This window comes from Oreochromis aureus, unplaced genomic scaffold (assembly GCF_013358895.1).
Source record: "Oreochromis aureus strain Israel breed Guangdong unplaced genomic scaffold, ZZ_aureus HiC_scaffold_168, whole genome shotgun sequence".
Lineage (NCBI taxonomy): Eukaryota > Metazoa > Chordata > Actinopteri > Cichliformes > Cichlidae > Oreochromis > Oreochromis aureus.
The window spans coordinates 2,979-16,963 of NW_024108765.1; positions in this window are offsets into that span (position 1 = coordinate 2,979).

The window sequence follows — 13,985 nt, forward strand, 5'->3', positions numbered from 1 at the left end:
CGAAGCTTTTTACGTTCAGGGAAGCAGGGGTGGTCATGGCGGCACGTGGAGTTTCAATCACTCGCCAAAAGCAGTAACCTGCTGTCGCCTCAAAAACACAATGTCCAATCTCTCCCAAAGGTCACAGGCGTGATGAGACTCGAGCTCGGAAATATTTGTTATGCCATTTGTCAGTAATGGTTAGAGCGCCACCTAGTGGGACGACTATAATAATGGTTGAATGAGATGAAATTTTAGCTGGTGGTTAAATGCATGAATTCCATCAATGTGACATCAGATCGGGCGTTTTGGTTTTAGGTGTTGGGCTTGGCTAACGCAGCGCCCGAGGGAGTCGAGGGGCCCTCATATCGCTTCTTGCAGCTTTAGTAATTAGCGCAGAGGCAAAAGTAAGGGCCTTTTATTAGGGCTTTAACATGCTCGAAAACTCTTGAATTTTGCACACATGAATCGCCTGGTCATGAAAAATTTTGTAAACTAATGAAATTTTTACATATGAGCACTGGGAAATACCTGTAAGCGCCAACTATGCCTTGTTAAATGCAACCTCTGAACACAACATGTATGACCATGTATAAATCTGGCACACATGTGTATCATGCCAGAGACAAACAAAAAGTCCTAACCATATGTCATAAACCCAACAGGAAGTCCGCCATTTGGAAGTGAAGGTGACATTTTGGCTCTAATTTTGCCATTTCCATGCCTCGAACTTTTTGAACTCCTCATTGGAATTTCATCGTTACAAGCTTCATATTTGGTCAGTGTCAACTACACACCTGGGCCATGTTAAGTGCGGAGCTTTTGAGTTTTCGGGATACGGTGAGGCCGTGGCGCCACGGCGAATTTCGATGACTCGCCATGAAAATCTTATTGCCTCTCGTTCTGTCATACATTGTCCGACCTTGACCAAAGTGGACACATATGATAAGGCTCCACCCTGAACATATTTCAACTGCCATATTTGACATCAGGGACAGCGCCACCTAGTGGGAACAGGAAATGTCATGTTTTACACTTTGGGGTACAGTATTGTAATGGGTGACATCTGCAGCCTCAAATTTCTCCAGGAAAGCCTTAAGAGTTGGTCTTGGGTTACAGAGAAAACTGTGAGTTTTCGCTGAAGGGTGTGACCCCAGCAGCATGGCGAACATTGAGGTCTCGCCATGAAGAAACAAAGTAGTGTAACTCAATGAAATCCAATGTGATCAGTACCAGATTTTACAGGGATGATGTCAGACCCGCCCTGAACAGATTGATGTGCCCATTGTCAGGAATACGTGAGCGCCACCTAGTGGCACCAGGAAATGTCATGTCTTTCATTTTGTTGTACTGATTTTCACAGGTTCATCATTGGCCACCTCAAAAAGCGGTGAATATCACCATCAGTCCCTCTTGATGCTTCAGTGAGAAAATTGTGACTATAAACTGAGCAGGCGCACCCTGGTGGCAACGAGTTCACCATGAAAGATGAAGTGGCTTTTGAGGGGCTTGAAAAAGTTTAAAAAGTCTTGAAATTTGGCGCACACCTCTAATGTGATGAGGGATTTCTTTTATGTGTTCATTTTCCTTGAATAGCGCAAAAATGGCTCCAGCGCCCCTACAAAATTTCAAAACAACAGCCCCTGCTCTGTGTTTTATGTATAAGTTTGAAACCTGGCAAGCTTATGGAGGATATCAAGATGTACAAAAGTCTCTTGGAGCAATATCCCAAATCCAACAGGAAGTCAGCCATTTTAAAATTAATGTGTAAATTTGGCGACTTTTTCCCTCTTTTCAGGCCTCATACTTTGACGAACTCCTCCAAGGATTTCATCAGATTAACCCGATCTCCTGTGTGTGGAATCTAAAGACCTTTGTGATGTTAAATTGCGAAGCTTTTTACGTTCAGGGAAGCGGGTGGTCATGGCGGCGCGTGGAGTTTCAATCACTCGCCAAAAAGCAGTAATCTGCTGTCACTCAAAACACAATGTCCAATCTCTCCCAAAGTTCACAGGCGTGATGAGACTCAAGCTCGGGAAATGTTTGTTATGCCATTTGTCAGTAATGGTTAGGGCGCCACCTAGTGGGACGACTATAATAATGATTGAATGAGATGAAATTTTAGCTGGTGGTTAAATGCATGAATTCCATCAATGTGACATCAGATCGGACGCGCTGGTTGTAGGTGTTGGGCTTGGCCCGGCGTGCACGAGGGGTGCGAGGGCCCTCATAAGCTGCTTGCAGCTTTAGTATTATTATTAGCTGAATTATTATTATTATTATTATTATTATTATTATTCAGGCAAATGAACGGCCTTTTGAGGGCTTTAACATGCTCAAAAACTCATGAAATTTTGCACACATGCCAGGTCTGGTGAAAATTTTGTATTTTAATGGTTAGACATGTCACTGGGGGAAATGGCTCAGTAGCGCCACCTATGCCTTGTTAAATGCAGCCCTAGAACACATGGTTTGAGCTACATGTATGAAATTTGGAACACATATGTATCATGCCAAGACGAACAAAAAGTCATTGGGACCATTGTCCTAAACCCAACAGGAAGTCCGCCATTTGGAAGTGAAGGTGACATTTTGGCTCAATTTTGCCATTTCCATGCCTCGAACTTTTGCGAACTCCTCATTGGAATTTCATCATACAAGCTTCATATTTGGTCAGTGTCAACTACACACCTGGGCCATGTTAAATTGCGGAGCTTTTGAGTTTCGGGTTACTGTGAGGCCGTGGCGCCACGGTAATTTGATGACTCGCCATGAAAATCTTATTGCCTCTCGTTCTGTCATACATTGTCCGACCTTGACCAAAGTGGACACATATGATAGGCTCCACCCTGAACATATTTCAACTGCCATATTTGACATCAGGGACAGCGCCACCTAGTGGGAACAGGAAATGTCATGTTTTACACTTTGGGGTACAGTATTGTAATGGGTGACATCTGCAGCCTCAAATTTCTCCAGGAAAGCCTTAAGGAGTTGGTCTTGGGTTACAGAGAAAACTGTGAGTTTTCGCTGAAGGGTGTGACCCCAGCAGCATGGCGAACATTGAGGTCTCGCCATGAAGAAACAAATTAGTATAACTCAATGAAATCCAATCTGATCAGTACCAGATTTTACAGGGATGATGTCAGACCCGCCCTGAACAGATTGATATGCCCATTGTCAGGAATACGGGGTAGAGCGCCACCTAGTGGCAACAGGAAATGTCATGTCTTTCATTTTGTTGTACTGATTTTCACAGGTTCATCGTGGCCACCTCAAAAGCGGTGAATATCACCATCAGTCCCTCATGATGCTTCAGTGAGAAAATTGTGACTTTAAACTGAACGGGCGCACCCTGGTGGCAACGCGGTTCACCATGAAAGATGAAGTGGCTTTTGAGGGGCTTGGAAAGTTTAAAATGTCTTGAAATTTGGCGCACACCTCTAATGTGATGAGGGCTTTCTTGTTATATGTTCATTTTCCTTGAATAGCGCAAAATGGCTCCACAGCGCCCCTACAAAATTTCAAAACAACAGCCCCTGCTCTGTGTTTTATGTATGAGTCTGAAACCTGGTAAGCTTATTGGAGATATCAAGATGTGTACAAAAAGTCTCTTGGAGCAATATCCCAAATCCAACAGGAAGTCAGCCATTTTAAAATTAATGTGTAATTTTGGCGACATTTTCCCCTCTTTTCAGGCCTCATACTTTGACGAACTCCTCCAAGGGATTTCATTAGATTTGCGATCTCCTGTGTGTGGAATCTAAAGACCTTTGTGATGTTAAATTATGAAGCTTTTACGTTCAGGGAAACGGGGTGGTCATGGCGGCACGTGGAGTTTCAATCACTCGCCAAAAAGCAGTAATCTGCTGTCACTCAAAAACACAATGTCCAATCTCTCCCAAAGGTTGCAGGCGTGATGAGACTCGAGCTCGGAAATGTTTGTTATGCCATTTGTCAGTAATGGTTAGAGCGCCACCTAGTGGGACGACTATAATAATGATTGAATGAGATGAAATGTTAGCTGGTGGTTAAATGCATGAATTCCATCAATGTGACATCAGATCGGGACGTGCTGGTTTTAGGTGTTGGGCGTGGTACGGCGCGGGGTGCGAGGGCCCTCATAACGCTGCTTGCAGCATCTGGGCTAGAAGTGAGCCCCCATTGTATCTGCCCTCTTATTATTATTAGGGAGGGCCCGGGCACTGAGAGTGCGCTGCTCTGCAGCTTTAATTATGTATTATTATTATTATTATTATTATTATTATTATTATTATTATTATTATTATTATTATTATTTTCACAAATGAATCGCCTTTTGAGGGCCTAAACATGCTCGAAAACTCATGAAATTTTGCAGACATGTCAGGTCTGGTGAAAATTTTTGTATTTTAATGTCCGTAGACATGTCCAGGAAAATTGGCTCAGTAGCGCCACCTAGAAAAATGAAATGCGAGCCCCGAGATGGGTATGACCTACATGTATAAAACTTGGAACACATATCTAACGTTCAAGAGAACAAAAAGTCTATTATGGCCATGTCCTAAACCCAACAGGAAGTCCGCCATTTGGAAGTGAAGGTGACATTTTGGCTCTAATTTTGCCATTTCCATGCCTCGAACTTTTTCGAACTCCTCATTGGAATTTCATCATACAAGCTTCATATTTGGTCAGTGTCAACTACACACCTGGGCCATGTTAAATTGCGGAGCTTTGAGTTTCGGGTTACTGGTGAGGCCGTGGCGCCACGGCGAATTCGATGACTCGCCATGAAAATCTTATTGCCTCTCGTTCTGTCATACATTGTCCGACCTTGACCAAAGTGGACACATATGATAAGGCTCCACCCCTGAACATATTTCAACTGCCATATTTGACATCAGGGACAGCGCCACCTAGTGGGAACAGGAAATGTCATGTTTTACACTTTGGGGTACAGTATTGTAATGGTGACATCTGCAGCCTCAAATTTCTCCAGGAAAGCCTTAAGGAGTTGGTCTTGGGTTACAGAAAACTGTGAGTTTTCGCTGAAGGGTGTGACCTGCAGCATGGCGAACATTGAGGTCTGCGCCATGAAGAAACAAATTAGTGTAACTCAATGAAATCCAATCTGATCAGTACCAGATTTTACAGGGATGATGTCAGACCCGCCCTGAACAGATTGATATGCCCATTGTCAGGAATACGTAGAGCGCCACCTAGTGGCACCAGGAAATGTCATGTCTTTCATTTTGTTGTACTGATTTTCACAGGTTCATCGTGGCCACCTCAAAAGCGGTGAATATCACCATCAGTCCCTCTTGATGCTTCAGTGAGAAAATTGTGACTATAAACAGGCAGGCGCACCCTGGTGGCAAGCGCAGTTCACCATGAAAGATGAAGTGGCTTTTGAGGGGCTTGAAAAGTTTAAAAAGTCTTGAAATTTGGCGCACACCTCTAATGTGATGAGGATTTTTTTTTATATGTTCATTTTCCTTGAACAGCGCAAAATGGCTCCACAGCGCCCCCTACAAAATTTCAAAACAACAGCCCCTGCTCTGTGTTTTATGTATGAGTTTGAAACCTGGCAAGCTTATTGGAGATATCAAGATGTACAAAAAGTCTCTTGGAGCAATATCCCAAATCCAACAGGAAGTCAGCCATTTAAAATTAATGTGTAAATTTGGCGACATTTTCCCCTCTTTTCAGGCCTCATACTTTGTGAACTCCTCCAAGGGATTTCATTAGATTTACGTGATCTCCTGTGTGTGGAATCTAAAGACCTTTGTGATGTTAAATTTGAAGCTTTTTACGTTCAGGAAGCGGGTGGTCATGGCGGCACGTGGAGTTTCAATCACTTCGCCAAAAAGCAGTAACCTGCTGTCGCTCAAAAACACAATGTCCAATCTCTCCCAAAGGTCGAGGCGTGATGAGACTCGAGCTCGGGAAATGTTTGTTATGCCATTTGTCAGTAATGGTTAGGCGCCACCTAGTGGGACGACTATAATAATGGTTGAATGAGATGAAATTTTAGCTGGTGGTTAAATGCATGAATTCCATCAATGTGACATCAGATCGGAAGCGCTGGTTTTAGGTGTTGGGCTTGGCTCGGACGCGCTTGAGGTGCGAGGGCCCTCATAACATCGCTTCTTGCAGCTTTAATTATTACCATATTATTAATGGGGCCCGAGCACTCCTCTGGTCTTGAAGGCCTATTATATCCGGCTATTATTATTATTATTATTATTATTATTATTATTATTCAGGCCTAAACATGCTCGAAAACTCATGAAATTTGCACACATGCCAGGTCTGGTGAAAAATTTTGTATTTTAATGTCCATAGACATGTCCAGGGAAAATTGGCTCAGTAGCGCCACCTATGCCCTGAAAAATGAGAAGCCTACCCCGAGATGGGTATGACCTACATGTATGAAACTTGGAACACATATCTAGCGTTGGAGACGCACATAAAAAGTCTATTATGGCCATGTCCTAAACCCAACAGGAAGTCCGCCATTTGAAGTGAAGGTGACATTTTGGCTCTAATTTTGCCATTTCCATGCCTCGAACTTTTAAGAACTCCTCATTGGAATTTCATCGTTTAAGCTTCATATTTGGTCAGTGTCAACTACACACCTGGGCCATGTTAAATTGCGGAGCTTTTGAGTTTTCGGGTTACTGGTGAGGCCGTGGGCGCCACGGCGAATTTCGATGACTTCGCCATGAAAATCTTATTGCCTCTCGTTCTGTCATACATTGTCCGACCTTGACCAAAGTGGACACATATGATAAGGCTCCACCCCTGAAACATATTTCAACTGCCATATTTGACATCAGGGACAGCGCCACCTAGTGGGAACAGGAAATGTCATGTTTTACACTTTGGGGTACAGTATTGTAATGGGTGACATCTGCAGCCTCAAATTTCTCCAGGAAAGCCTTAGGAGTTGGTCTTGGGTTACAGAAAACTGTGAGTTTTCGCTGAAGGGTGTGACCCCAGCAGCATGGCGAACATTGAGGTCTCGCCATGAAGAAACAAATTAGTGTAACTCAATGAAATCCAATCTGATCAGTACCAGATTTTACAGGGATGATGTCAGACCCGCCCTGAACAGATTGATATGCCCATTGTCAGGAATACGTAGAGCGCCACCTAGTGGCACCAGGAAATGTCATGTCTTTCATTTTGTTGTGCTGATTTTCACAGGTTCATCGTGGCCACCTCAAAAGTGGTGAATATCACCATCAGTCCCTCTTGATGCTTCAGTGAAAATTGTGACTATAAACTGAACGGCGCACCCTGGTGGCAGCGCAGTTCACCATGAAAGATGAAGTGGCTTTTGAGGGGCTTGAAAAGTTTAAAAAGTCTTGAAATTTGGCGCACACCTCCAATGTGATGAGGATTTCTTTTATATGTTCATTTTCCTTGAACAGCGCAAAATGGCTCCACAGCGCCCCTACAAAATTTCAAAACAACAGCCCCTGCTCTGTGTTTTATGTATGAGTTTGAAACCTGGCAAGCTTATTGGAGATATCAAGATGTACAAAAAAGTCTCTTGGAGCAATATCCCAAATCAACAGGAAGTCAGCCATTTTAAAATTAATGTGTAAATTTGGCGACATTTTCCCTCTTTTCAGGCCTCATACTTTGACGAACCTCCAAGGGATTTCATTAGATTCTGCGATCTCCTGTGTGTGGAATCTAAAGACCTTTGTGATGTTAAATTGCGAAGCTTTTTACGTTCAGGGAAGCGGGGTGGTCATGGCGGCGCGTGGAGTTTCAATCACTCGCCAAAAGCAGTAACCTGCTGTCAAGCTCAAAAAACACAATGTCCAATCTCCCAAAAGTTCGCAGGCGTGATGAGACTCGAGCCTGAAATGTTTGTTATGCCATTTGTCAGTAATGGTTAGAGCGCCACCTAGTGGGACGACTATAATAATGGTTGAATGAGATGAAATTTTAGCTGGTGGTTAAATGCATGAATTCCATCAATGTGACATCAGATGGGAGCTGGTTTTGGTGTTTGGGTGTTGGGCTTTGGCCCTCATATCGCTGCTTGCAGCTTTAATTAGGACCCGAGCACTGAGAGTGCGAGGCCCTCATGTATCTGCTTGCAGTTTCTTATTTATTATTATTATTATTATTATTATTCAGGCAAAAGAAGGGCCTTTTGAGGGCTTTAACATGCTCGAAAACTCTTGGAATTTTGCACACATGCCAGGTCTGGTGAAAAATTTTGTATTTTAATGGTTTTACATATGAGCACTGGGAAATGGCTCATGTAAGCCACCTATGCCTTGTTAAATGCAGCCCTACGAACACATCGTTTTAGCTACATGTATGAAATTTGGCACACATGTGTATCATGCCAAAGACGAACAAAAAGTCAGTGGGACCATTGACCTAAACCCAACAGGAAGTCCGCCATTTGGAAGTGAAGGTGACATTTTGGCTCTAATTTTGCCATTTCCATGCCTCGAACTTTTGCGAACTCCTCATTGGAATTTCATCGTACAAGCTTCATATTTGGTCAGTGTCAACTACACACCTGGGCCATGTTAAATTGCGGACTTTGAGTTTTCGGATTACTGTGAGGCCGTGGCGCCACGGCGAATTTCGATGACTCGCCATGAAAATCTTATTGCCTCTCGTTCTGTCATACATTGTCCGACCTTGACCAAAGTGGACACATATGATAAGGCTCCACCCCTGAACATATTTCAACTGCCATATTTGACATCAGGGACAGCGCCACCTAGTGGGAACAGGAAATGTCATGTTTTACACTTTGGGGTACAGTATTGTAATGGGTGACATCTGCAGCCTCAAATTTCTCCAGGAAAGCCTTAAGGAGTTGGTCTTGGGTTACAGAGAAAACTGTGAGTTTTCGCTGAAGGTGTGACCCCAGCAGCATGGCGAACATTGAGGTCTCGCCATGAAGAAACAAATTAGTGTAACTCAATGAAATCCAATCTGATCAGTACCAGATTTTACAGGGATGATGTCAGACCCGCCCTGAACAGATTGATATGCCCATTGTCAGGAATACGTAGAGCGCCACCTAGTGGCACCAGGAAATGTCATGTCTTTCATTTTGTTGTACTGATTTTCACAGGTTCATCGTGGCCACCTCAAAAGCGGTGAATATCACCATCAGTCCCTCTTGATGCTTCAGTGAGAAAATTGTGACTATAAACTGAGCGGCGCACCCTGGTGGCAGCGCAGTTCACCATGAAAGATGAAGTGGCTTTTGAGGGGCTTGAAAAGTTTAAAAAAGTCTTGAAATTTGGCCCACACCTCTAATGTGATGAGGGATTTCTTTTATATGTTCATTTTCCTTGAATAGTGCAAAATGGCTCCACAGCGCCCCCTACAAAATTTCAAAACAACAGCCCTGCTCTGTGTTTTATGTATGAGTTTGAAACCTGGTAAGCTTATTGAGGATATCAAGATGTACAAAAAAAAGTCTCTTGAGCAATATCCCAAATCAACAGGAAGTCAGCCATTTTAAAATTAAGGTGTAAATTTGGCGACATTTTCGCCTCTTTTCAGGCCTCATACTTTGGTGAACTCCTCCAAGGGATTTCATCAGATTTACGCCGATCTCCTGTGTGTGGAATCTAAAGACCTTTGTGATGTTAAATTGCGAAGCTTTTACGTTCAGGGAAACAGGGGTGGTCATGGCGGCACGTGGAGTTTCAATCACTGCCAAAAGCAGTAACCTGCTGTCGCTCAAAAACACAATGTCCAATCTCTCCCAAAGTTCATGGCGTGATGAGACTCGAGGTCGGAAATGTTTGTTATGCCATTTGTCAGTAATGGTTAGAGCGCCACCTAGTGGGACGACTATAATAATGGTTGAATGAGATGAAATTTTTAGCTGGTGGTTCTAGGCATGAATTCCATCAATGTGACATCAGATCGGAAGTGCTGGTTTTAGGTGTTGGGCTTGGCTTGACGTGCGAAGTGCGAGGGCCCTCATATCGCCTTGCAGCTTTAGTAGGGCGAGCACAAAAGTGCTTGGCCCTATTGTATCTGCTCTGTTTCTTATTCTATTATTATTATTATTATTATTTTATTATTATTAGGGGCCCTAGCACAAAAGTCACCCGAAGGCCCTATTGTATCTCTCTGTTTCTTATTATTGTTATTAGGGCCTGAGCATTAAAGTCTGAAGGCCCTATTAATATCTGCTCTGTTTCTTTATTATTATTATTATTATTATTATTATTATTATTATTATTATTATTATTATTATTATTATTGCAAATGAATCAGCCATTTTGAGGGCCTAAAACATGCTCAAAAACTCATGAAATTTTGCACACGCTCCAGGTCTGGTGAAAATTTACGTATTTTAATGTCGTGAGACATGTCCAGGGAAAATTGGCTCAGTAGCGCCACCCAGAAAATGAGAAATGCAGCCCCGCGAGATGATCATTTGACCTGCTATGTATAAAACTTGGAACACATATCTATGCTCGAGACGCACGTAAAAGTCTATTATGGCCATGTCCTAAACCCAACAGGAAGTCCGCCATTTGGAAGTGAAGGTGACATTTTGGCTCTAATTTTGCCATTTCCATTGCCTCGAACTTTTTGAACTCCTCATTAGAATTTCATTGTACAAGCTTCATATTTGGTCACTGTCAACTACACACCTGGGCCATGTTAATTGGCAGGAGCTTTTGAGTTTTCGAGGTCACGGTGAGGTCGTGGGCGCCACGGGCGAATTTCGATGACTTCGCCATGAAAAAATCTTATTGCCTCTCGTTCTGTCATACATTGTCCGACCTGACCAAAGTGGACACATATGATAAGGCTCCACCCTGAACATATTTCAACTGCCATATTTGACATCAGGGACAGCGCCACCTAGTGAAACAGGAAATGTCATGTTTTACACTTTGGGGTACAGTATTGTAATGGGTGACATCTGCAGCCTCAAATTTCTCCAGGAAAGCCTTAAGGAGTTGGTCTTGGGTTACAGAGAAACTGTGAGTTTTCGCTGAAGGGTGTGACCTCAGCAGCATATGCGAACATTGAGGTCTCGCCATGAAGAAACAAATTGTGTGTGTCAATGAAATCCAATCTGATCAGTACCAGATTTTACAGGATGATGTCAGACCCGCCCTGAACAGATTGATATGCCCATTGTCAGGAATATGCAGAGCGCCACCTAGTGGCACCAGGAAATGTCATGTCTTTCATTTTGTTGTACTGATTTTCACAGGTTCATCGTGGCCACCTCAAAAGCGGTGAATATCACCATCAGTCCTCTTGATGCTTCAGTGAGGAAAATTGTGACTTTAAACTGAACGGGCGCACCCTGGTGTGCAACGGTTCACCATGAAGAAAAATGAAATGGCTTTTTTGAGGGCTTGGAAATTTAAAAAGTCTTCGAATTTGGCCCAAACCTCCAATCGTGATGAGCGCTTTGTTGTTATGTGACCATTTTCACTGAATAGTGCAAAAATGGCTCCACAGGCGCCCCCTACATAAAATTTCAAAACAACAGCCCCTGTTCTGTGTTTTATCTATGAGCCTGAAACCTGGTAAGTTTATAGAGATACCAAGATATTACAAAAAGTCCTCTTGGAGCAATATCCCAAATCCAACAGGAAGTCAGCCATTTTAAAATTAATGTGTAAATTTGGCCCATTTTTCCCCTCTTTTCAGGCACGTGCTGACCGAACTCTCTCAAGGGATTTCATCTGATTGGACCGATCTGGCAGTGTGTGGCGTCTAAAGACCTTTGTGATGTTGAATTGCGAAGCTTTTTACGTTCAGGGAAGCGGGGTGGTCATGTCGTGGCATGGAGTTTCAATCACTTACCAAAAGCATAAATCTGCTGTCACTCAAACACACAATGTTCAATCTCTCCCAAAGGTTGGTGCAGCTTGGTGATGAGACTCGATCTCGAAATGTTTATTATGCCATTTGTCAGTAATGGTTAGTGCTGCCACCTAGTGGGGCGACTATAATCATGATTGAATGAGATGAAATGTTAGCTGGTGGTTAAATGCATGAATTCATCCATTTGACATCAGATTGGACGTGCTGGTTTTTTAGGTGTTGGGCGTGGCTGGGTCGGCGCTTACAGGTCGAGGGCCCTCATGCTTCTTGCAGCTTTTAATTATAACCCGTATTTGGTGTAGTTCCAACAGCACCCCCAACTCAATGTGCAATATCACTGATCACATTTGCACCTCTCAATGCACCTGCTAGTTAAAATGGCATGTGTGTGTATGCATATAGATATGGCGTGTATGTGGAAGTATGTGTCTATGTATGTACTCATGCATATATGTAAATATACATATACATGTATGTATGCCATATGTTTGCAGATTAATAATATTAATAGCTTGTACATATCTTTCTTGTGTAAATGTAAATTTGTCTGTTATTGTAATACTTGCTAACTATTCTGTACTTCACACATAGAGAGATGCCAAACTGCCTTTCATTGTTCCTGTAACAGTGACAATAAAAATCTATTCTATTCTATTCTATTGTATAACATGCAATGTTCATAATGCACGCGATCTTGAGGTGCTGCACAGTTAAGCGGCACGTATTCATTATGAGAGAAACGTGATTATTCGTTTTTTTTAAATGCCTTTGTTATTAGATTTTGACATTGTCCATTAAATCTTTCTTAGTGTTTCTTGGTTTCGAACTCAAATGTTTTTCCTCATTTAGTCGACTAAGAAATTGGTCACCAGGAACATCCAAACCCTGGTGGTTGGTGACCCACGCCTTTTTCCCCCCATCCTTGGCTCATGTGGCCGTGGTACATGATTAAAACAGGTCAACGACTCTTAAGGGACAAACTCCCCACTAGAAACTCAATACCTGGGACTGGTTTAGATTCTAAGAAGCCTCTTGGATGAATCCAGTCCTGTTTCTTTTCCAAGCTCCTTAAATCTACTACGACCTGGATGACTGAGAATCTACACAGACTTATTCCAAAGCTTGCGCTTCTAGGTTTAATTCAATTCAATTTTATTTATATACGCGTAAATCACGAAAAAAGCTCATACTCAAGTAGCTTTTATATTAACCTGATAGATCGCTTTAATTTAACGTTTGATAACCTTATTTTTGTAAGTCAAACAACTTTGAATTCACACCATTTGCAGATGAGTTTTGAAAGAGATGACAAACTTACATATACCCTTGGGTGTATAATTGTAAACCACTAAAGTGAATTTTAAATCAAATAATCAATATGTAATTCATCACCATTTTTGTACTATACATGCACTGCGACACGCGTGAAACAAGTTAGCGATAAGTCAAACTTTACTCAACTCACCTCTCTTGCTTCCTCCAGCTTCGTACCATTGATTCAGTATTAATGCTGAATTCTCTCACAGTTTATATTCTGTATGTTGTTGCAGTATACAATGACGGTAACCTCATATTGTTGGATGGATTATCTCAGCTTGTTCTCCCTGACTGAAGTTTGGTCCGTTTACAGCATCCTGCCGTTACGTTGCATTTGTCCCTAACCATCGGGGAACCCCTCACGCTTACTTTGCTCCAGTGGAAAAAAAGTCCAAGTGACATCCTCCAGCTTCCACTGTGTTTGTTATGCTAGCATAGCTGTGTCAAGCTAGCGATCACGTGGCACATCATTATATACCAACTGGTCCAACTTCAGTAACCCTACAAGCGTCACTGCTGCTTTGGTTTTCTGTCTTCTATTTATGTTGGAAGTGATAGCAGAGCTGTCGTTTTGAATTTTCAAGAAATCTCTCAGTCAGAACATGCTATATCATGTTTGGGTGGAAACTGTGGAACTAACTTCCTGCTAACTGCTAACCTGCTTAATGTAATAAATCCTGTTTTCATGGATACCTGGATGTTAACTTAATTGTCACACCTGGTAAAGCAGCATGGCAGCTGATCATTTTATTAAAGATGAAAGAATCTTGACAGTGGTTTCCGTCTCCAGTGATGCCGTGCCAGTGTTCTTTTGACACTGGGACCTGAAGAGGACGGGTTTAGGACCCAGA